The sequence below is a fragment of the Equus caballus genome, chromosome 10 (assembly GCF_041296265.1).
Source record: "Equus caballus isolate H_3958 breed thoroughbred chromosome 10, TB-T2T, whole genome shotgun sequence".
NCBI lineage: Eukaryota > Metazoa > Chordata > Mammalia > Perissodactyla > Equidae > Equus > Equus caballus.
Genome location: NC_091693.1, coordinates 41,635,809 through 41,659,390, shown reverse-complemented (window position 1 = coordinate 41,659,390; position 23,582 = coordinate 41,635,809). Strand labels below are relative to the sequence as shown.

At 38.5% G+C, this 23,582-nt stretch overlaps 1 long non-coding RNA gene across 2 annotated transcripts in view; it reads left to right on the top strand.

The window, feature by feature from the left end:
- Positions 1–23,582, top strand: part of LOC138915787 (uncharacterized) — a 40,011-nt gene that overhangs the window by 3,377 nt on the left and 13,052 nt on the right. Inside the window, exon 2 of one of the 2 annotated variants that reach the window (XR_011422067.1) lies at positions 4,703–4,899. The exons of the other annotated variant lie outside the window; for it this stretch is intronic. This is a non-coding gene — a long non-coding RNA (uncharacterized lncRNA). The remainder of the gene's footprint in view (positions 1–4,702; positions 4,900–23,582) is intronic. 2 annotated transcript variants of the gene reach the window in all.

The following is a 23,582-nucleotide window of genomic DNA, read 5'->3' as shown; positions in this document are numbered from 1 at the left end:
TCTACTTTAATAAATAGCTTTTCGTTATCCTCCGTTTAATTATTTATTAAATGATTTGATTATTTATCAGCATGGACCCATGGATTCTTATTTTATTCATGGGTTAAAATTCATTACCATCATCATTAATTGTGTTGTTTCAGTTGTCCCAGATTTAGCCAATGGAAGCCCCTTGAAGTTGGCTTTTATGTCTTTTTTGGCATATCCCCATCATATTTTGAGGCTTGAGAATTTACATCCTGGTTACCTGCTTTCTGCCTTCTGCTTCCTTAGTGACCAGGGTTCAAGGAATATGGATCACTTTTAGCTGTGCATAATTAAAAAACATAATAAGAGAAACACATTCAAGAAAAGATGAAGAAAAATCAACACAAGGTGAACTCAGCTTTTTAAGTAGGTCTATGAAAGACTATCTTCCCATTATTTTAAATTCAGGATTCACTTGTAGCTGGATGCCGATTTACGTTTGAACTAGTGTCCCAAGTGTGTGAGAAGATGACCCAGGGGCTGCCAAGAGGTCATCATCACTGATGCCAGAATTTGACAATTTCACCTCTGTCTCCTTAAGTAACAAGCTGGAGTCTCCTTTCAAAATTTCCATTATGGAATAGAGTTTTCACATCCCATTCTGGTGATAGATATAACAGATCTAAATTTTTCTCACTTGATATCTTTGGAATTAAACAATGTATAGCTTCTCCAAAACAAATAATAACAGCATTATTCAGACAGACTGGTAAAACTTGGATTGAGAAAAAGGAGATTATGTTTTGTCTGTATTGGTAGTGTAATCCTGACATGCCTGAGGGCAGAATTACCAGCCGGAGTCTGCAGGTGATAGGTGCTGTGTGTGCTTCAGGTCCATGGTGATGCAAGACGCTGTCCCAGCTGCTTTTGATTGCTACAGAAAGCTCAGACTGGCCCTGTCCAACGCCTACTTCTGGTGTGATTTGTGTTAGGGGTTACAGGTCAGAAAGCATGAGTGACAAATGCAGTACAAGTAGGAAGGACCATACACTCTAATTCGTTATCTCTTAGGCAATTGGAATTGTTGGCAAGAACTGATCGATTTAGTCATGAACTTACTTATTTACTGTGTATTTATGGAGCACATACTGTGTTCAAAGCCCTGAGCGAGGTCCTAGCAAGATGCTAGGTGGTATGAGACACTTCAAAAAGATCATTCTTCAGGATTAAATATTTTTCTTAAAGAAAAGAATAAGCAATGAAAAGGCTAAATAATGAAACACATACACACACATACATACATAAATTAAGAAATTACTAAGACAATTAAGAGGTGCTTCTCCATTGGATGTTGCTCTTTTGGTAATTCAGTTACGGTTACTTTTGTCAACCTTATTCAGTGTGGAAGGATACCACACAAGGGCATATGGTAGAGATCTTTGTGGGCCATCTTAAAGGCTGGCTACCATGAGGGGTGGGGGATTGCCTGGGAAGGAACTTTATGGTGAAATGGAAATGTTCTATGGCATGATAAAATATGTGGGTTACATGTACACATACATTAATCAAAACTGTACAGCTAAGATTTGCACATTTCAGTCAATGTATAAATATTTTACGTAGAAAACAACTATAAATAATAATAATAATCAGGAAAGGATGGGGAGTAGAGGGTAATACAAGAGTGGTAGAAAGTTGATAATTTTTGAATCTGGATAGATCGGTACAGGTGAATTTATTAGACTAAGACATTAAACATTACACTTTATAAAATTCCACTTCAGAGGGTCATTTAGAAAGAATCAGGGAATTAAGAAATTGCACATATATGATATTTACCCAAGGATGCACCAAAGCATCTTTAACTTGATACTTGTGGAAATGTTTTAAAGAGGGTTGCACATATCTCTGCCTTATTAAGTTGTACGTACAAGTGTATGTTCATATGTGTGCATGAGGGAGGGGGGACTTTCTTGTTGACTCAGGGTCATCATTATACCTGGTTATTCTCATGCTTTTCTGTGAGTAAAGCTGTTCTGGACTAAAAGCAGCTGCAAGATAGTTTAGGTTGAATTACCTAATAGAATTTCAAGCCTTTTACTTAGAACTGACTTTCTAAATATAACCCCAAATAACACCCCAAATTTCCCCATGGTAGTTAACTCTTTCTACAAAAGCATTGCACACAAGTGACCACAGACTACTTTGCTTTTTTGAAATCTCTTCTTTTTGTTAGATTGTTTTTGTCTCCTTTCTTCCTACTAAGCTATAGGCTTTCAGGGCTTCAGCCCTAGAGCATCTCCCACTTCTGCTGCTGATTCTACTCCATTTAAGACTAAGGAACCAGACAGCAGTTCTACCCAGAACACTACAACTTAGTGTTTAAAAGCAGAGCGTAGACACTGGAGACCAATGGCCTGGATTCAAATCCCATTTCTACCACCACTGACTCATTGCTTCACTTTGTCTGTGTTTCTTAACCTCTGTACTCCTTGTTTTCTTATATGTAAAATGGTCTTAATAACAGTACATCAGAAGATTGTTGTCAGGATTAAATGAGCAAATACTTGGAAAATGTTCAGGACAATGCCCAGCGTTACAGATATATTGTGTTTAAAATAGATTCTGATGAATTCCTCCTATGCTTTATCAAATGGAAATAAAGGGCCATGTTACATGAATAAACATTTACAGAGAGCAAACACAAACAAAATTTACTGTTTTAATCAGGAAAAGCAAGCAAGTTAAGTGGATACATACAGAGATTATTGTGCTGCATAATCATTTACCATTTTTGCCCAAAACTACAAGCAACTCATGTAAGTAATTGGAATTGGAATTCCTTCACATACTGAACCTACTTTACAATTTTGCTCGTCCAATTTCAATTATTTTCTGATACCCCATGTTTATCATCATCTTCATTGGAAACACACATTTTAAACACCAAATAACCTACACCCCAAAAGCTGGAATTCCCAAGCTTTGACACTTTCCCCACCTTCCTCTTAATTTAGACTCCACGGGACCAACTTCCACATTCCTCTTTGGTCAGTCTCTCTCACTGTACTCTCTTCATTTGTCCTTTACTCTGCCTCCTCCTAAAAAAAATTAGTTCTGAGAATAGGGGGGCCAGGAGGTAACCATAGTTCTGAAGGCACCCAGACAACACTGGGAACAAGGCCTGGATCGTGTAAGAGACTGTTTGACTTTAGACCTTCAAGAGTAAATGAACCTGCACCCATTTAATTTTGCCTTGTTGCTTTAAATTGTAGTGAGGAGAAATAAGGGGCCTCGGTGTCTTTTGTTTTGGGGGTTTGTTTGTTTGTTTTTTAGCACGCACAGGAAGTTACACTCTTTGCTTCAAAACAGTCCTTTAAAACTCTCATTGATTCTATTTCTTAAGGCAGAGGGCAGCCTATTTTGGCCTGTAGGTAAAAGGCAGAGAGGAGGGTCAAGCACACAGAGAGAATGGAGTGGAAACCTTAGTGAAGAAAAGGAAGGGAAGAGCCGTAGAGAAGAGAGGTAGTCGAGTGTGTGCTGCCTGTTCTGGAACTCTTCCCTCCGGAGTCCTCAGTGAATCAAGTGCTGCTATATGTACGATTCCTGCGCAAGGGCATGCCCAGCCTACAAACTTACCTACCACACCTGCCCTCATTCCCCGAAGTGTCTCTAAGAATTGAGAATAAAGGGCATAACATGCCAAAAGTTGGGATAATTAACATGCAAATAGGAATTAGTTTTCAAAAGTAAATTACGGTCTCGGATCTTTGTTTGAACTGAGGGAGAGCCTCAGAAACTAGAAAGATTAAGGAGGAGGAGGGGAAAGGGAGGATTTGACACTGAAGATTAGTAAACAGAAAGCAAAGGCTTCAGGGAGAGAAATACGTCCTGGCATTTCACCAGGACTTGGCTCCCATTCATCTGTAAGGACAGACAAAGCTGTGGTGCAAGGGACACCATCTACTTGGGTTTGCTCGGGTCCAAGGCATTACCCAGGATGGAGAGTCTTCCCGGGAGGTGACACATTTGTTGATGCAAATAATCCATAATCAATCTATAAATCAAAATTCAGGTGAGTTTTTTTTTGAGCCGGATCTGAGGACTAGCCCAGGGCCTTCCTTTCCTAAGGAAAGGAGTGCAGTGTGCAGAGTGGTTATATACCATCTTGGCACAAAGGGCATACATCACATATAATAGAAATGTCCCATTTACGATTGTCACGAGATGCTTAGCTGGCACAGCAGATCAGTGGTCAGCAGGTCAGTGGTCACAAGGTGATCACAGCACGTCAGTAATTAATCCTTAGTTTAGGGAGAGATGCTTATCCTAAAGGAAATGCCAACATGAGGGAGGTTACATTCCTGTCTTTACGTGCATCAGTCTTGTCATTGGGACAGAGTAAATATTTAAAGCAGATGTACAATGCATGCTCAAGAAGCCACATCAGGCCCTTTTGGGTAAACAAAGTCAGGCCAAATTAGTTTTATGTGAAATGGCTCCCTCACATACGCCAATATATCCTGTTTTCCCCCTTTTGATCTATAATCTTTTGATAGAAAGCATTGATGATCAAAATATTGTCCCTCAGTGCCAGGGTGGTTGCTGCCACCTCAGTGTTGGGCTTTTCCCTCATTTATTTGCCCAGTTGTCTATGTTGGGGGGAATAGTCAGACAAGCATAGAGGTATATATTAACAGAGGAAGAATTTCATAGGTTTTTCTGTTAATTTTAGGTTGTTGCACAAACATTTCACATGCTTTGTTAATGTTTACATCATTTACAATTATAATTGCAATCTGGATCAAAAGAGGGAACCAATACCTGAAGAGAGCCCAGCAAACAAATGAAGACCGGATGTAGGATCACTTAAGACATTCGCCTGCTGTTTCACGTGCTTTAGCAGAGACGACACACTGGAAGATTCATCTGGTATGAAAACACAGCATTCAGTCTGAACGATTGTATATGTACCACCTTGGGATGCAGTTAAAATATCTAAAGCCACTCTGTTTTGAAGGACAGCCTTTTTCATTAAGGACATTTCAGTATTTAATAAGACTATTCCTGCTTGACTGTCATTAAGGGCTTGTTGAGTTAATTTAGTCAGGGCTTCTATGTGTGATAATGACATCTTCTAGCCCCAAGGAAGGAACAAATATAGCCACTAGGTGGCCATACCAGTAGAACACTGAATGAGCCCATCTGGCCTTAAAGAGAGGAAGATTGTTGCAGGTGTTAGCTCAGTGTGACTCCTTCTCTGCATCCAGGGGAAGCTCAGGGTGCAGTGTTTTAGCCACCCAGACAGTAGCCAAGGCCAGAGATTTGTTCCACACAACCACTGAGTTCCATTAGGAGCCACTCAAAAAATGCCTGCCTTCGAGACCAGTCTGTTCCAAGCCAATCACTTTCTTTAAGTATGATAATATTCTGAAAACCTTAAATGGAACAATTATAAAACAGGTATATGGCTTAAGCACTACAAAGGTTTACATGAGGAGATATAAGGTGAGAATACAGGTCTGGTCAGGAGTCTTGGGACAGCTGTCTACAACAGAGGCCGTCTTCTTTTCATCCTGGTTTGGAGATATTTGCATTGATCAGTTGAAGTCAAGTATCAGAAATAAGAACTGAAACCCACTCAGATGGAAAAGACTTTTTTAAAAAAAATGAGAAATGTGAATCCATGAGTCTATGCCTTTTGCTTCTGCAACATGTCAATTGGTTAAAAGTGTGTGATATTGGGCCAGCCCTGTGGCTGAGTGGTTAAGTTTGCGTGCTCCACTTTGGTGGCCCAGGGTTTCCCTGATTCAGATCCTGGGTACGGACCCAGCACCCCTCATCAAGGCATGCTGAGGTGGCGTCCCACATAGCACAACCTGAAGGACCTACAACTAGAATATACAACTATATACTGAGGGGGCCTGGGGAGGAGAAGGAAAAAGAGATTGGCAACAGATGTTAGCTCAGGGCCAATCTTAAAAAAAATTTTTTTAAATAAAAAAAGAACAAGCACTTTTTTAAAAGTGCCTGGTATTGGCCTTTCCCACAGGGCTGCAAAGAATCTTTTTATCTTGTGTCTTTTATTTTTTTGAAGAAGATTAGCCCTGAGCTAACAGCTGCTGCCAATCCTCCTCTTTTTGCTGAGGAAGATTGTCCCTGAGCTAACATCCGTGCCTATCTTCCTCTACTTTATATGTGGGACGCCTGCCACAACACTGCGTGATAAGTGGTGTGTAGGTCCACACCCAAAGTCCAAACTGGTGAACCCCAGTCCGCCGAAGCACAGTATGCAAACTTACACCGCTACGCCAGTAGGCCAGGTCCATTTTGTCCTTTCTAATAAACAAAATCGCCAGGTTGGAGTCCATGATTCTAAAGGTCTTTGTCTCCTGGGAGATCATTGTGAAAAGAATCAGCTACCAACCTCTCAATTCTTTTCAGTGTCTCGATGACACCTTGACAATAATTAAGCTATCTCCTTTAAGCAAAGTTAGTTCGTACATTCCTTCATCTAACTGCATAGGCCATCCCGTTACTATCTCGAGAGGGGACAGCCGATGTTTACCAAAGGGTGTAGATGTAAGACTGAGGGCACGAGCAGAAGAGCTTTTGGCTGTGAGAGAGTAAATGCTTCTGAAAGCTTTGCCAATTGAGTTTTGGTTGTGCCATTATTTAAAATGTTGCATTATTGTCCAAATGTCACAAATAGACTTAATTATTTGTCTGGGAAAATGAGTTACCTGGCCACAGTAGGAATTCCTCAAACAGGAATTCTCCTTTCCAATAGTAATTTACCTAAACCCATCACTCTTCTGCAAGAAAAGGCCTCCACTCAATGTGAGAAAATACAGGTCATTACAAGATGTATTTATCCTTGAGATGGTGGCATTTGAAGAAAAGTCGAATTGCTATACCTCAAAGCGTCCCTTAAACACGGGAAAGTGGCCTTGTGATTCATGAAATAGTTTCCCTAGATTATATTTGGGGCATATAGCACAACAAGTATAGGATTTATGAGCCACTGTGGGAGAAAGTAGCCAAAGTATTGTTTTCCCCCTTTTGTTGCCACCTTTGTCTGTTGTCTTCTGTGGTGATTTCTTGAGCCTCTGGAAGGAAATCTGTTACAGAGTTAGCAGAATTAACAGGGAGTAGCAGGCATTCTCAAAGCTGGACAGCACATACGTCTTGACATGTCCTTGACTGTTGTTTACGTAAGATCCATCTGTAAACCAAGTTAGCTCATAGAAAGCAGTCGTGGTCTTTTATTCCTATGGTGCTGGAAACAAGATAGCAGGACTAAGAGAATAACATTTACCTATGCAACAGAACTTGGAAGGTTTATCATCATTTACTTGACAATGCTTCCCACACAATTCAGCATACCAAAAAGCCTAATTATTTTAGTACCTCCCTCTTTATAGGAAGTGACAACAAATTAGCTGTCCATAGATGTGTGGTTTTATTTCAGGGCTTTCAGTTCTGTTCCACTGAACTGCGTGTCTGTTTTTGTACCAGTACCATGCTGTTTGATTACTATAGCTTTGTAGTACATTTTGAAGTCATGGATTCTGATGCCTTGAGCTTTGTTCTTTTTTCTCAGAATTGCTTTAGCTATTCAGGGTCTTTTGTTGCCCCATTTGAATTTTAGGATTCTTTGTTCTATTTTCATGAAGAATGTCATTGGGTTTCTGATTGGGATTGCATTGAATCTGTAGATTGCTTTAGGTAGTACGGACATTTTACCTATGCATATTCTTCCAATCCATGTGCATGGAATATCTTTCTATTTCTTTATGTCATCATCAATTTCTTTCAGTGACGTCTTACAGTTTTCAGTATATCGGTCTTTCACCTCCTTGGTTAAATTTATTCCTAGATATTCTATTCTTTTTGTTGCGATTGGGAGTGGGGTAGTATTCTTGAGTTCTCAAGAATGTTAGTTCATTATTAGAGTATAGAAATACAACTGATTTTTGTAAGTTCATTTTGTACCCTGCAACTGTGCCGTAGTTGTTGATTATTTCTAATACTTTTCCAATGGATTCTTTAGCACTTTCTATATCTATGGAATCGTGTCCTCTGCAAACAGTGAGAGTTTCACTTATTCCTTGCCAATTTGGATACCTGTCTTTCTTTTATCTGCCTAATTGCTCCGGCCAAAACCTCCAGTACTATGTTGAATAAGAGTGGTGAGAGTGGGCACCCTTGTCTTCTTCCTGTTCTCAGAGGGATGGCTTTCAGTTTTTCCCCCACTGAATGTGATGTTGGTTATGGGTTTACCATATATGGCCTTTATTATGTTGAGGTAATTTCCTTCTATCCCAATTTTATTAAAAGTTTTTATGACAAATGGATGCTGGTTCTTGTCAAAGGCTTTCTCTGTATCTATTGAGATCATCATGTGGTTTTTACTCCTCATTTTGTTAATGTGGTGTATCACATTGATTGCTTTGAGGATGTTGAACCATCCCTGTGTCCCTGGTATAACTCCCACTTGATCATGGTGTATGATCTTTTTAATGTATTGCTATATTCAGTTTGCCAATATTTTGTTGAGGATTTTTGCATCTATGTTCATCAGTGATTTTGGTCTGTAGTTTTCCTTTTTTGTTGTCCTTGTCTGGCTTTGGTATCAGGGTGATGTTGGCCTTGTAGAATGTGTTAGAAAGTGTTCCATCTTCCCCGTTTTCTGTAATAGTTTGAGAAGAATAGGTACTAAATCTTCTTTGAATGTTTGGTAGAATTCTCCAGAGAAGCCATCTGGTCCTGGACTTTTATTTTTGGGGAGGTTTTAGATTATTGTTTCAATCTCTTTACTTGTGATAGCTCTATTCAGATTCTTTATTTATTCTTGATTCAGTTTTGGGAGGTTGTAAGAGTCTAAGAATTTATCCATTTCTTCTAGATTTTCCAATTTGTTGGCATATAGTTTTCATAGTATTCTCTTATAATGTTTTGCATTTCTGTGGTATCCATTGTAATTTCTCCTCTTTCATTTCTAATTTTATTTATTTGAGCCTTCACTCTTTTTATCTTAGTGAGTCTGGCTATGGGTTTGTCAATTTTGTTTATCTTCTCAAAGAACCAGTTCTTTGTTTCGTTAATCCTTTCAACTGATTTTTTGTTTCAATTTCAGTTATTTCTGCTCTAAGTTTTATTATTTCTGCTCTAATTGTTATTATTTGTTATTATATCCTTCTTTTTCTAATTCTGTTAGGTGTAATTTAAGGTTGCTTATTTGAGATTTTTCTCATTTGTTAACATGGGCCTATACTGCCATGAATTTCTCTGTGAGGACTGCTTTTGCGTCATCCCATATGGGTTGGTATGGTGTGTTTCCATTTTCATTTCTCTCCAGATATTTTTTTTATTTCTCCTTTAGTTTATTCAATGATCATTGGTTGTTCAGCAGCATGTTCTTTGGTGTCCACAGCTTTGTCCTTTTCCAAGCTTTTTTCTTGTAGTTAACTTATAGTTTCACAGCATTATGGTCGGAAAAATGCTTGATATGATTTTAACCTTCTTAAATTTATTGAGGCTTGCCTTGTTTCCCCACATATGGTCTATCCTAGAGAATGTTGCATGCTCACTTGAGAAGAATGTGTATTCTACTGTTTTGGGATGGGGTGTTCTATATGTATCTATAAAGTCCATCTGGTCAAGTTTTTCATTTAAATCCACTATTTCCTTGTTGACTTTTTATCTGGATGATCTATCCACTGATGTAAGTGGGGTGTTGAGGTCCCCTACTATTATTGTGTTGTTGTTAATATCTCCTTTTAAGTTTGCTAATAGGTGCTTTATGTCCTTTGGTGCCCCCGTTTTTGGGTGCATAGATATTTACGTGTTATTCTTCTTGGTGCAGTGTCCCTTTTATCATTATATACCACCCCTCTTTGTCTCTCTTTACCTGTTTTATCTTGAAGTTACTTTGTCTGATATTAGTATGGCAACATCTGCTTTCTTTTGTTTGCCATTAGCTTGGAGTATCATCTTCCATCCCTTCACTCTGAGCCTGTGTTTGTCTATGGAGCAAACATATTGGAGGCAGCATATTGTTGGGTCTTGTTTTTTGATCCATCCTGTCACCCTGTCTTTTAATTGGAGAATTCAGTCCATTTACATTTAGAGTGATTATTGATATATGAGGGCCTAATGCTGCCCTCTTTATCGCTCATCTTCTGGTTCTTCTGCATTTCCTCTGTTTCTCATCCCATGTATTTCAGACTACCAATTCACTTAGGTAGTTTTCTATGATGGTTTTCTTGGTTTTCTCCTTATTTATCATTTGTGTCTCTGTTCTAATTATTTGTTTAGTCATTACCATTAGGTTTGTATACAAAATGTCGTAGATAAGGTAGTCCATTTTCTGATAGCCTCTTATTTCCTTAGAGTAGGCCAATTCCATCTCTTTCCTCTTCCCCTTCTAATTTATTATTGTCATATCTTATTTCATCTTGTGTTGTGAGGTTGTAGTTAAACTGATGAGATTATATTTATTTTTGGTGTTTTCCTTTTGCTTATCTTTAATGTTATGATTAAGTGTTTACTAACCTTTCTGATAAAGAGCTGCAATTTTCTGATTTTCCTACATATTTACCTCCTTTCTCAGGTCTTTGTAGCCCTTTTCCTATTTTTTTCAGGGATGAGGGCCTTCTTGGGAATTTCTCATAGGGAGTGTCTTATGGCATCATTGCCTTAAGACATGCCACTCCCTTAGCTTTTGTTTATCTGGGAAAGTTCTTATTTCTCCGTCATATCTGAAGGGTATTTTCACTGGATAGAGTATTCTTGGCGGAAAATTTTTGTCTTTCAGAATTTTGAATACATCATTCTAGTCTCTCCTAGGCTGTAAGGTTTCTCCTGAGAAATCCACTGCAAGCCTGATATGGATTCCTTTGTAAGTTATTTTCTTCTGCCTTGCTGCCCTTAATATTTTTTCTTTGTCATTGACTTTTGCCAGCTTTACTATTATATGCCTTGGAGAAGGCCTTTTTGCATTGATATAGTCAGGAGATCTATTGGCTTCTTTCATTTTATTTCCAGCTCCTTTCCCAGGCTTGGGAAGGTCTCAGCTGTTATTTGTTTCAACAAGCTTTCTGCTCCATTCTCCTTCTCCTCTCCCTCTGGGGTTACCTATAATCCTTATGTTGTATTTCCTAATTTGGTTGGATATTCTCAGAGAATTTCTTCATTTCTCTTTAGTCTTAGTTCTCTCCTCCCCATTTGAAGCATTTCTATATTTCTGTCCTCTAAATTGCTAATTCACTCCTCCATAATATCAGCTCTATTGTTTAGGGAGTCCAGATTTTCTTTATCTCATTCATTGTGTTTTTCATCTCCAGCATTTCTGATTGGTTCTTTTGTATAGTTTCAATCTCTTGTGAAGAAGTTCCTGAGTTCATTGAACTGTCTTTCTGCATTTTCTTGTAACTTGTTGCACTTTTTTATGATAGCTATTTTGAATTCTGTCCATTTAGGTATAAATTTCTGAGGCTTCAGTGTTGATTTCTGGGTACTTGTCATTTCCCTTCTTGTCTGGGGATTTAATATATTTTTTCATTTTTCTAGACATCATGCACTTGTGTCTCTGCATTGTGATAGTATCTGGTTGCAGCTTCCACCTGCCACCACTAGGTGGAGGTCAGGAACTGTGTATTCTGAGCCCACTGTGATCCACATCTCCCTCAGCACAGCGACTGGGTGCACTCTGGCCATCTTATGGTCTGATGCACCAGGCTGGGGGAGAGGCACTTTCTTTTGCTAATTCCATCCCCCTAGCCACTGACTGTTTTTCTATCTGTGTGCATTCTGGCTGTCTGCTGAGCTGGTGCACGAGGAAAGGTGAAGGGCACTTTCTCTTGCCCACACAATCTCCCTAGCCACTAGGGGCATTTATATCTGTGCACGCTCTGGCTCTCTGCTGAACTGGTATGCTGGGCATGGGAGGGACACTTTCTTTCTCACTGAGCACTTGTTACCTGCTCTCTTGGGGTGCTAGCTTGATGGAGACACCTCTGCAATTGCTTAGTTACCTCTGTGTGGAGCTTTCCCCCAGGCTGTGAAGGAACTCAGAGAGTGATGGTATTCCCATTGAGGGCTGCCCCCCCCCCCACCTCCAAGCCATGCCTTCCATATCCCTGGGTCACTACAGTTGGGGGGAGGAGAGGAGCTTCTCTTACCTCCTTCCCCTTCCTCTGGTGGGTTCCTTACCTCCACATTCAGACATATGGCTGCATGGATCTCTCAGATGTCTTTTGTGTTGTGTGAATGTCCTCTGATGGTGTATGGAATGTTGTTTTCATTGTCTCAGAGAGGAGAGTCCAGGGGAGAGCTCACTCCATCATAATGCTGACATCTCACTTAATTAAATTTATTTTATTTTAATCTTAGCCAACTTGACCATATATAATATTCATTCCTCAGGGTTCCTCTTCAACAAACCTGTAACTTTTTTTACATTTGGAATTTGTCCCATGCCTTTCCTTTTTTTTTCCCTCCTAGTACTTTGGGACAAATTTATCTTTCTTAACAAAACTAACAAAAGTATTTCCATTCTTTATACCTTCTTTACCAAAAACATACATCTTACTTTCCTCAAACACAAAGACGTTTTCCTTATTAATTTTTAGTAACTTTAATCACATAGATTAATTAGAATTTTTAGCCCTGCAAACCTTAATTTTTAATGAAAATGAAGAAGTAAGCAATTATGAACTGTGTTTTATATTATCATTCTAAACACTTTTCATAATTTCTAGAAACACGTTACTTCATGAAAATTTTTTATAAAATAAACATGTTACCAATAGACCCAAACATCTTTTGGTTTCTCTGTAATAAGAAGCCAAAAGTAGATAAACACAGACATGTTTAGCAATAATGTTTCAGAATTTTATCTTACTTGAAAATGACCCAGATATTCAATGATTTTTTTATAATTTAATTTTGCCCAGCAAAACTTCAAAGTTTCAGGTTACCAGAGAGATTTTGGAAGTGATCTTAAATATAGATGCCATAATACATAATTATTGTTAAAAAAACGTTCATTCAACAGTCATCTTTTTCACACCTATTTAGCTACTTGTCCCCAATAATTATTTAGATTGCCTACAAAACTTCATGAGACATTAGGCAAAATTAGTCATAATTTTAAGTTATTATTTTTTCTAACTAGTTTTGCAATAGAGATAACATCAGCTTATTTGACCAATAAACAGAATAAAGGCTGCGTGTCTGTATTGTAACCAGTGTTGATAACTCTAAGGACATGTCTATTTTAATCAAACCAATAAACTTAAAGAAGCTTTCATTTACTAAAGATTAATTTTATCATGTTAACTTGAAAGACATTTGGGTTAGTTTCCATTACATTTAGAAATAATTTATACAAGCACTTACTTTAAGCCAATTGAATAGAGCTCTTTAGAAATTATACTGTCCCGACCTAAGTGCTCACACACATATAACATACATATAGACACACATATGCAGAGACTCCAGAGCTAGCATTTTAAAATCACTGCCATGAATCAGGTACAGTAATACGGGCTCCCTAGTTATGAATCCAAATTTTGTTTTACGCTTTTTCCACTAACATTTGTGGAAAAGACACTTAAGATGCTAGATTTGGGGTAAGGGTGTTCTTATGGCCATTTTTCCTTCCTTTTTACCTTTTTCATTCCCCTCAGTCTTGGAAATTGGTGGTAGGCTAGATAACAGTTCCCAGAGAGAGGAGGCAATAATCCTTTTTGAGATAAAGGAAACATGTGGAATCTGAACTGCCTCCAGAGCTTCTTTTCCAGTCTTACAAGGATTTTTTTTAAGGATAGTTGCTCTTAATTTCTCAGAAATTTGGGTTGTAAAACATGAGATTATAGATTGATCCACCTGTCCAACTACATCATCCTTAATTTGCTTCTTTCCCTCTGAGTGCTTAGTTTTATTTTAACTTAGGGAAGAAGACTTGGAAAGAAAATTTCCATCAGGCTCTGAATATTAGCTACCAGTTTGGCCAAAATTCTGGTCATAAGTTGCTAAATCATGTCAAAAACCTTCTCAGGTTTCAGCCTGGACAAACAGTAACTATACCTGGCGGTATTGAACAGCTCCAGTAATCTTTAATATAGCAGTTTCCCAGAAAAATCTCTCAGTCTCATTAACTCAGAGAGTAGATTACGGGGGTGTCTGTAAAGCCATGGCCTAATATTTTCCTTTAGGTAGCTTTTATAACTTAATTTATATAAGCATTTTTCAACAAAATTTTCAATAAGATTATTTGGGAATTTTGAAGTCTTTGCTTTTAAGTGCACTTCTTAAATGATCTTATCTAATTGGAACATCCCATCTAAAGGCCAATGGAATTCCCCTGAAGCTGGTGGCAGTTTGGTTGGACCCTTAGCCATGAATGGAATGCAACACACATTTCCATCTGACTATCTCTGACCACAAAATGGGGTGCAACCACATTTTTTCTGACTGTATTTTGGGACCTCCAACCTGACAATTGTTAAGCCAAGCACTCAGGACATGAAACAAGCTTGGTAAGATTTTTTCTTCTGTTCTTTGTAAATATTTTCTGCTTCTGGAATCTTTAGTTTTAGCAATTATGCTGGAAGGTGCTGAGATTGACTCTTTAAAATATTTTCTATTACCTGGCTCTTAAAAAGGAACCCCACAGTGGCCACTGTAATTTTAAATTATCCTGGGTTATCTTGTCAGGCATTTATAGTTATCCACATTTCATTAAGCACTTACAAGTTTCAGCATGAAGCCTGCTGGAGTTCCACAGAGAGGCTACCCATTTGGGGACTGGTTGGCTTTTGCAAGCTCAGCTTCCCATATTTCTTTTAGTTTGGTATTACCATAAAGTCTGAAAAACTTCTAGGATCAGTGTAGTGGGTCAGAAATGTGCTGTTTATGAGTGTTACTTCCTAAAGAAAGGTCATAAACACGCTCTTACATGCCTCAGTTTCTCCCACTGGCAGTCTAAAACTGCCATGGGGGCTCAGAGTGCATGGGCAGCCAACACTCATATGTGCTTCCCTGGACAAGCCTTTAATTAATTAACATGAATGATAGTGGAGTTATCTACGGGACCACTACTCATCACGAGGATTGATCCTCTGCCACACCCATGAGGGTCTCAGTCACCTGAGAACACTTTTTGGCCAGGAGGAGCTGGTATCCCTTTTCTTTGGAGCTGAACATGTTCAGTCTCTCATTTGCCTATCAAGCAGTTTGTTCAGACTTTATAAACACAATTCTTTCCAATTTAAAGCCAAATTAAAAGGTCAGCCTGTCTCATTCACTGCAAAATTCCCCCTAGGCTCCACTGGCCTAGGAAATTCCCCCTAGGTTTCTCTTTTCTAAGAATTCCCCCTAGGTTCCTCTTACCTTGGAGTATGTACTGGTACCTGCTTAAGACACCTAGTCTTAAGGTTTGAAATAGCTCATAGAAACTCTGGACCATTGACTTAAAATAAGGATGTATAAGTTTCAGGAGAACTCACCAGGTCACCTGAAGAATAGTAGTGATTTGGGGGGGATCAATGGGCCCCTATTGGTACTGAACACTCATTCAGTGTAGATTCCAGGTGATCTCCAGTGGGTTTCTCTAAAATCCTGCTGACTATGCCAAGAAATGTCAATGCAAATAATCCATAATCAATCTATAAATCAAATTGGGGTGAGTTTATTATAAGCCAGATCTGAGGCCTAGACCAGGGCCTTCCTTCCCCAACAGCATGTATCGCCTCTGATTGGAATGTCCCTTTTACAACAGTCACAAGCTGCTTAGCTGGCACAGCAGATCAGCAGTCAGCAGGTTTGTGGTCTCAAGGTAAGCACAGCATGTCAGCAATTAATCCTTAGTTTAGCGAGAGATGCTTATCTTAAAGGAAATGCCAATATGGGGGATGTTACACCCCTATCTTTAGGGGGTCGTTCTCATCTTTGGGACACAGTAAATATTTAAAGCAGATGTACAGTGCATGCTCAACAGGCCACATCAGGCCCTTTTGGAAAAATAAATTCAGGCCGAATTAGTTTTAAACCAAATGGCTTCCTCAAATACTCCAATATAGCCTATTGCTTGTCATTTATTTATCACTTTCAGTGCTAAAACCAGGAAGGTCTTGGGAAAACCAGGACCATTAGTCACCCTAACTATATTTCATGCCCAGTATGGCTCCAAGGGAGGCTGTGTCAGCCAGAAATCAGTTTCAGAGTGTCTGAGAGTGCTTCCATGATCCAAAGGTATGATTCATGGAGTATGTGTTTTAGTTTATTGGAGCTCCTGCCTGCTTCTTCCCGGTGCTCACTGTTAATCAATGGAAGGCAACAGATCCACAACCTTTATAAGTAATATTTTCACCTTCAGTTGAAGACAAACTGTTCCAAAAATGGACTAATATTAAGTAAACTGGTTGTAATCAAAGCAATCAGTTCCTTCAGGCTTGAAAATGCTATGATTCAATTAATGATCCTAAAACTATAAAACAGACGTTGGAATTTTTATAGATGACCTAGTTCTGTCATTAACTGTACTTAACATTTACTTGCTGCCCCTTGGCCAGCATATGCTAAGTTTTTCTTTCCTTGGAGTTTTAAAAATAAAATAATAAGCCACTGTCCATCGGGATAGCTTTTGGTTTTTTCATTTTTATTAGGGGGTCATATTCACTATGTTGAGTATGATGGTTGAGGATCTAGTATTAGGGCTGCGCTCACTTGAACCACTTACTAGCAGATGGCCTTGGGTAAGTTTTGTGACTGAATTTCCCATCTGCAAATGGTTGCAGTAATAGTCCTTACTTCCATGATTAATTGACACTGTTTAGAAAAGTACCTGGCATATAATATATGCTCAACACATTTTAGCTATTACTATTATTTTTTGTATTGGTCATTCATATTGTCTTATTCAGCTTGGACTTTTTGTGTGACGTACATTACAAAATGGTTGATCATTGCAAAATAATTGGCCAGGAAGGGAAGCTAGTGATTTAAAACACTAAACTTGGGGAAATAAGTTTTATTGCTTCCAACTAACCATAACATTTTCCATGGTTTGCTGTATTACCAGTCCAAGGTGAGCACTATATTGTTGGTAACTGACACAGACACCCAAGTAGCATAGCACACTGCAATTCCAAACAGCTGGACCCAAGCCACCCGTCAGCCTCAGCTGCTCACTCAAGGAATGTAGATGTCCAAAGATATTGAGATGAAAACCACAGCCTGAGCAAGGAAACCTGATCCACTCTCCTACAGTCCGATTAGAAGCACGAAGTGTTGTTTTCATGATCTTGACCTTTAAATAATCATTAAAATGACTTTACTTCCACTTTCAAACTTATTTCTGAGAGGTAGTGACTTTTACATAAGGATTCTTATTTTATTTTGGTCTTCTATGTCCCTTATTCCCATAAATGGCACCCCGACAATGCCCAGGCCAGAAACCTACAATTGCCCTAGACATTTTCCTTTTCCACCCTCCCCAATTAAACTATCTTATTTATTTTACTTATTTACTGAATCCATCCTCTTCTCTCCATCCCTAATCCACTGTCATAGTTTAAGCCCTCACTATGTGACTCCTAGACTTTAGCAATAATCGATTTGCTTGTGTCCCCACTATTCCATTTTTCTCAAAGAACTAGAGATACATTTTGAAGTGCAAATAGAGACAATAAATTGTGTCTCTATCCTGCTTTAAAGCCTTTAATGATTCCCTGCTGGTGGCAGGAAAAAACCCAAGTCCTTAGCATGGTCCACACATTCCTTCCTGTCTGGCCCTACTTCCCACTCCAGCTCCTGCTGTGCCTCCACCAGCTTTTGGGGGATAAGTATTACCTTATTTATTTTTGTGTCCCCAGCACTTATCCCACTCCTGAATTCAATAAATTTTTGCATAAGGAAGAAATGCCTGCATGCATAATAACAAGCATGAACTTAAAAAATAAAAACAGTTGTTAGCTCTAGGTTTTCTATGAATGGTTCAAATTTATTTCAGCTTGTGAGAGTGAAACTTCGAAGTCCAGCTAAAGTTCAATTTAGACACTTAGGAACTGATCATAGAAACTGTATTTTATGACATATATTTATATGTGTGTGTATATACATGTATTTTAGGGGAGGAAGAACTATTTTCTACCCTCTAGGTCCTTCTGGCTGGTCTAAGAATTAAACTGACATGAGACAGAATAAAAGGAGAAAATCAGACAAAGTTTAATAACATGTATACATGGGAGAAACCCAGGAAAACGGAGTAACTCACCGAAATGGTGGAAGCCACCACCTTAAATAGCATTTTCAGCTAAAGACAAAGGAGGATGTTGGGGGTAGTGGTTTGGGATTCCAAAGGGGAGGAAGGCGATATACATGAAGACAGACAAGCAAATGTTTAATAAATGTTTGCTTGGTCATCTATCGACAATATGACCGGAGAGAGAATGTTGATAAAAATGGTGTTAGCGAGGATTGCCCTAGTCTATCATGCCCAGAGTTATCTATGGGGATGGCCTGTCATGGGACAGGCCTCCCATCCTAGATTCCTTTAGGCACTTAGGGGGAAGGTCACAGTTTCTTTCAGAGCCTTTCATCCTTAAAAATAATCAAGCCAAAGAGATACATTTTGTGGTGGCCAATTCTGATACCCTACAGTATACACACTGACATATTTCATAGAATATAAATATTTTATTTCCTGAAAACCTACGTATCTTTTAGCATGATACATATGTTGATGTTTGTATCTTTTTTGCCAGGTTAAAAAAAAAAAGATGTTTTTGATTAAATAGGGACAATTAAAAATTAATTTTAAAGCGGACAGCTAGGCTTTGAGATAAGATAAGCTTCATTATTAGGAAAATTGAGAATAAAGAGGACCAAAGTAAAAGCTAAAAGAAAGGCAAGGAATTGTTATGATTGGGAGCCCAAGGATAAGAGATCAGGGCAAAGGAAAACATACCTGAACAAGGTGTGTCTGTGACCTGGTGGACTGTCTTGTTGACCTACGCATTTGGCAACTCATTGGACATCGTTTCAACCAGCTGCACTCATTATCAAAGCTAAACTGAGTATCTCCTATGTGCCAGGTGCTATACTAGGCCACAGGAAGGCCTAGATGACCACACAAGAGATCTTGACTTAAGGAGTTCACAATCTAGCAGGAGAGACAAATAAATAAGCCATTAATCGTTATAATCTGCTGGCATATTCAAAATGCTATGAAACACAGAGAAGGAAATTCTGCTTGAGTGATGGGACCCACGAGGAACCCAAATCAAGGAAAAATTTTTAGGGGAAGTGACATGAACTGGCCCTTTAAGGGGAAATAGTGAAGGGGGATTCATCAGAGGACCCAGTATGAGTATGGGCAAGGAAGTTTGTGAATCTGTGGAATGCAAGGTGCCAGATGGGAAGGGGGGCTTAATGAAGGCAATGAAGCTGGAGAATTAGGTTAACGACAGTGTGAAGGGTGACCTAAATAATGAATGGAGGTTGAAAGTCACAAACCCAGTATCCTAAGCTGATGCTCAGAAACCAGACCACTCCAGAGTGGGTGATTTCATTGGATGGCTGTTTTTTATCCATTAAGCCATAGGGAATACCGAGCTAGCGTCATTTTGATTTATGTTTCAAAATCTAGAATCATGCCTTTTATTCAGTGTTGTAGATGTTGTCCTCTTATTAACCATAATTTTCAAAATGCTAATCAAATCCTGTACAATTCAAACACAGGGATTTTCTAAATTAGGCCAGCTTGTTAGAGCTGGCTATTTGATCTTCTTTCCAGGAAAATATGCTTTACTTTAGCGTTGTGGGAGTTTTGCCCTCTTTTTACATTTATGCATTTATTTATACTCCAACCCCTTCTACAAATGATGTAATATAGTCTATAGTGGCTATAGAATAAAATAAGGGTAAAATACAGGTAGGAATAAAGAATTGTGCCCAGAAAAATAGAGAAAAAAAAGTTCAAGACCAAGGAGAAAAGAACATAAATATACAGATGATAAGAGCAGATATAATTCTTTCAGAAGAGCTTCAAGTTTGGCTCTGAGCTTCCTGGAAATCAAAGCAAGGAGGCATATGGCCCAGCCAGCTATCTACTCTCATGGAAGCATCCTGATTGCTCAGGAGACACGGGTTCTAGATCAGGTCTTCAACTAACTTGTGTGACCTCGGGACTGTCACTGAGCTACTCCGTGTGTCAGAGTCCTCATCTGTGAAATGTATAATAATATCACACTTAGCTCCCTTCAGGAGGATCGAATGGGATTGTAAACACAGAAGTGCTTTGAATAATACAAAATGCCGGACAAATTTAAGTTGGTATTATTTCTAACAGAACGCTGAAAAAATTGCCTTAGAAGTGTTTGCTATCTATCTACAATGATGCAGACTGCACGGCTCTCAGTAATCATCCCTGTCAGCATGATAATCATGTTGACATTCACATCATTCACCGAGTAAAAGACTGTCATTTGCCTGGCTTTAGATAGTGCAATTCTTGGGACACATCTTCTGCCTATTTTATAGAAACAGCATCTCTGATTCCTATCAGCTCAGTCAAAAACATCTCTCAACTCTCCCACTACAGATAATCCTCTCTGTAGCTATTTATTTATGTATTTACTTGGAAACTCAAGTGCCAAGAGTTGAGTTAATCCATACTCATTGCATTATTGTCCCATTTATGGCACATCATTATCACATTGTTATTTTTTCTTGATTTTTATATCAATTTATTCCTTTTCCCCCTTTCTCCACTACCATTATCTTCTTCCAAGTATGCACCCATTTTAATATTTGACATGTATCATTTTATTTGTATATTTCCTTATAAAATAGGTATTTTCCTGTGTGCACTTACTTTGATTAACTTAAATACTATTGTGCTGTGGAGCTAATGCAGCTTCTTACTTTCTTAGCACTGTGTTAAGGTTTATGCATGTTGGCCCAGTGCTGGTTGCACTTCCCACATTTGCTTCCCCACTCCTCCTGTGACAGACAGGCACCCAGATTGCATTCAATTCCTTGCCCATAAATGCGTTGTCATAAACATTCTTGAATGTTTCTCTGTGAATTTTTATTTACTCTCCTATAAGCCTTAACAACTCTAATTATAATCATTGAGGAACAATTTAAATCAGAAATTCTCTTTGTAATCAAGTAGTTGAACTATGATCTCTAATATCTAAGACGGGAAGAAAGGAGTAAAGAGAAAAGTGAGAAAAACGAAAGAATTTAAATAAATGAGTTTAAAATTAAGAATATATATTTTAAAGAAGGAAGGTAATAGAAGAGCCATCAGTAGAGATGTGAGTCTGGTGAGTACAGGACAGGGAAGAGTATGGGGACAACTGGCTGAATTGTAGGAACACATATTTCCCTTTTGCTATTTCTCAGGTATATGTGGCAAGTAAGGAAGATGAAAGATTGGCAAGACCTGTGGTTGATTTCTGGAATTGATTTCTTAACTTAAGCATCAGTATTGTATCATTATATCATGTACTTGGGTCACCCAGATAATTATTTATCATGACTCAGTCATGCAACAGCAATAGCCATACCCTTTCTGTTGCAACTAGGTACCTCAACTCCTCTACTTCTGCTCTAGGAAACCAAGACGCACTTGTGCTTTCTGTCCCTTCCTTACTCTACGAACTGTTGGCCTCAGGACATAATGTTTACGTCATGGCTTCGAGTTTGGAAATACATTCAGTCTCCTCATTCAGGGACACCTGCTGTGCTAAATACCTAGGCAAATGAACACACCTAAAACATACTCATGTTTTTCTCTACAAATCCTTCTCAACCTGGACTGTGAAAGAAGACTGAGTGTTCCTCTGAGCAAATTTCAATAGTGTGATGAGTTTGAGCAAGTCAAGAATCCTGAGGGATGCTGGTGTTTGATTTAAGGTTAACTTAATGGTGACCAAGTCTTCCAACATTCTTATTTTCCTTGCTTCTACTCTTCCTCTCTCATTTAGTGTGATTTTTCAAATAACAAGGAGAAAATGTGACTTAGAGAGCAAAGCCATTTGTAGATGAGGAAAATAAGGTTAATTGCTGAGGTTATAACATTTATCATAGTGTTAAAATTAGAATAGAAGTGATCCGCATCTTCCTTATTCTTTGCCTTGGGTAACAGTACACATTCCCAAGGTTCATGTTGAGTCTCTTGGGAAGAATGATGGAATTTTTTTGTACATCCCCTGGCAGGTACTCCCTTACCCAATTCCACTTGGCCTGGTCTTGAAAGTATTTCACATTGACATCTGCTTTGTCACCCTTTCCAAGTCTCAATTCAAGCAGAAGGGACAAATTGGGGTAATAGATTTATCTTTTTTTTCAGTTATTTTATTGAAGTCATAATGGTTTATAATGACTAATTTCAGGTGCACATTTTCTGTATAGACTGCATCATGCTCACCACCAATAGTCTAATTTTTATCCATCACCATATACATGTGCCCCTTTAAACCTTTCCCCCTCCTCCCACCCCCTTCCCCTCTGGTAACCACTAGTCTGTTTTCTTTGTCCATGTATTTGTTTTTCTTCCACGTATGAATGAAATCATGTGCTGTTTTTCTTTCTCTGTCTAGCTTATTTTTCTTAACATAATACCCTCAAAGTCCATCCATGTTTTTGCAAGTTGGATGATTTTGTCTTTTTTTCTGGCTGAGTAGTATCCATTGTGTATCTCATCTTCTTTATCCATTTATCACTTGATGGGCACTTGGGTTGCTTCTGCATCTTGGCTGTTGTGAATAATGCTGCAATGAACATAGTGGGACATAAGTCTCTTTGAATTGTTGATTTCAAGTACTTTGGATAAATACCCAGTAGTGAGACAACTGGATCACACAGTATTTCTATTTTTAATTTTTTGAGAAATTTCCATACTGTTTTCCATAGTGACTGCACCAGTTTGCATTGCACCAGTAGTGTATGAGGGTTTCCTTTTCTCCTCATCACTCCAACATTTGTTATTTTTTAAAATTTTTATTTATTGAGTTCATAATAGTTTACATAAATGTGAGATTTCAGTTGTACATTATTTCTTGACTGTCACCATATAAGTCCTCCCCTTCACGTCTTGTGCCCCACCCCCCTTCCCCTGGTAACCACTGAACTGTTTTCTTTGTCCCAGTACTTGTTTATATTCCACATATGAGTGAAATCATCTGGTGTTTGTCTTTCTCAGACTGGCTTATTTCACTTAGTGCAATTCCCTCTAGGTCCTTCCATGTTATTGTAAATGGGATGAATGGATCCAAGAGTTGAAGATACGTCCTGAAACTATAAAACTCCTGGAAGATAATATTGGTAGTACACTCTGACATCGAACTAAAAAGGATCTTTTCAACTACCATGTCCTCTCAGAAAAAGGAAACAATAGAAAAAATAAACAAGTGGGAATTCATGAGACTAAAGAGCTTCCGCAACACAAAATAAACTAGGATCAAAACAAAGAGACAACCCACCAAGTGGGAGAAAATATTTGCAAATCATATGTCTGACAAGGGGTTAATCTCCATAATATATAAGGAACTCATGCAACTGAACAGAAGAAAGCAAACAAACCGATCAAAAAGTGG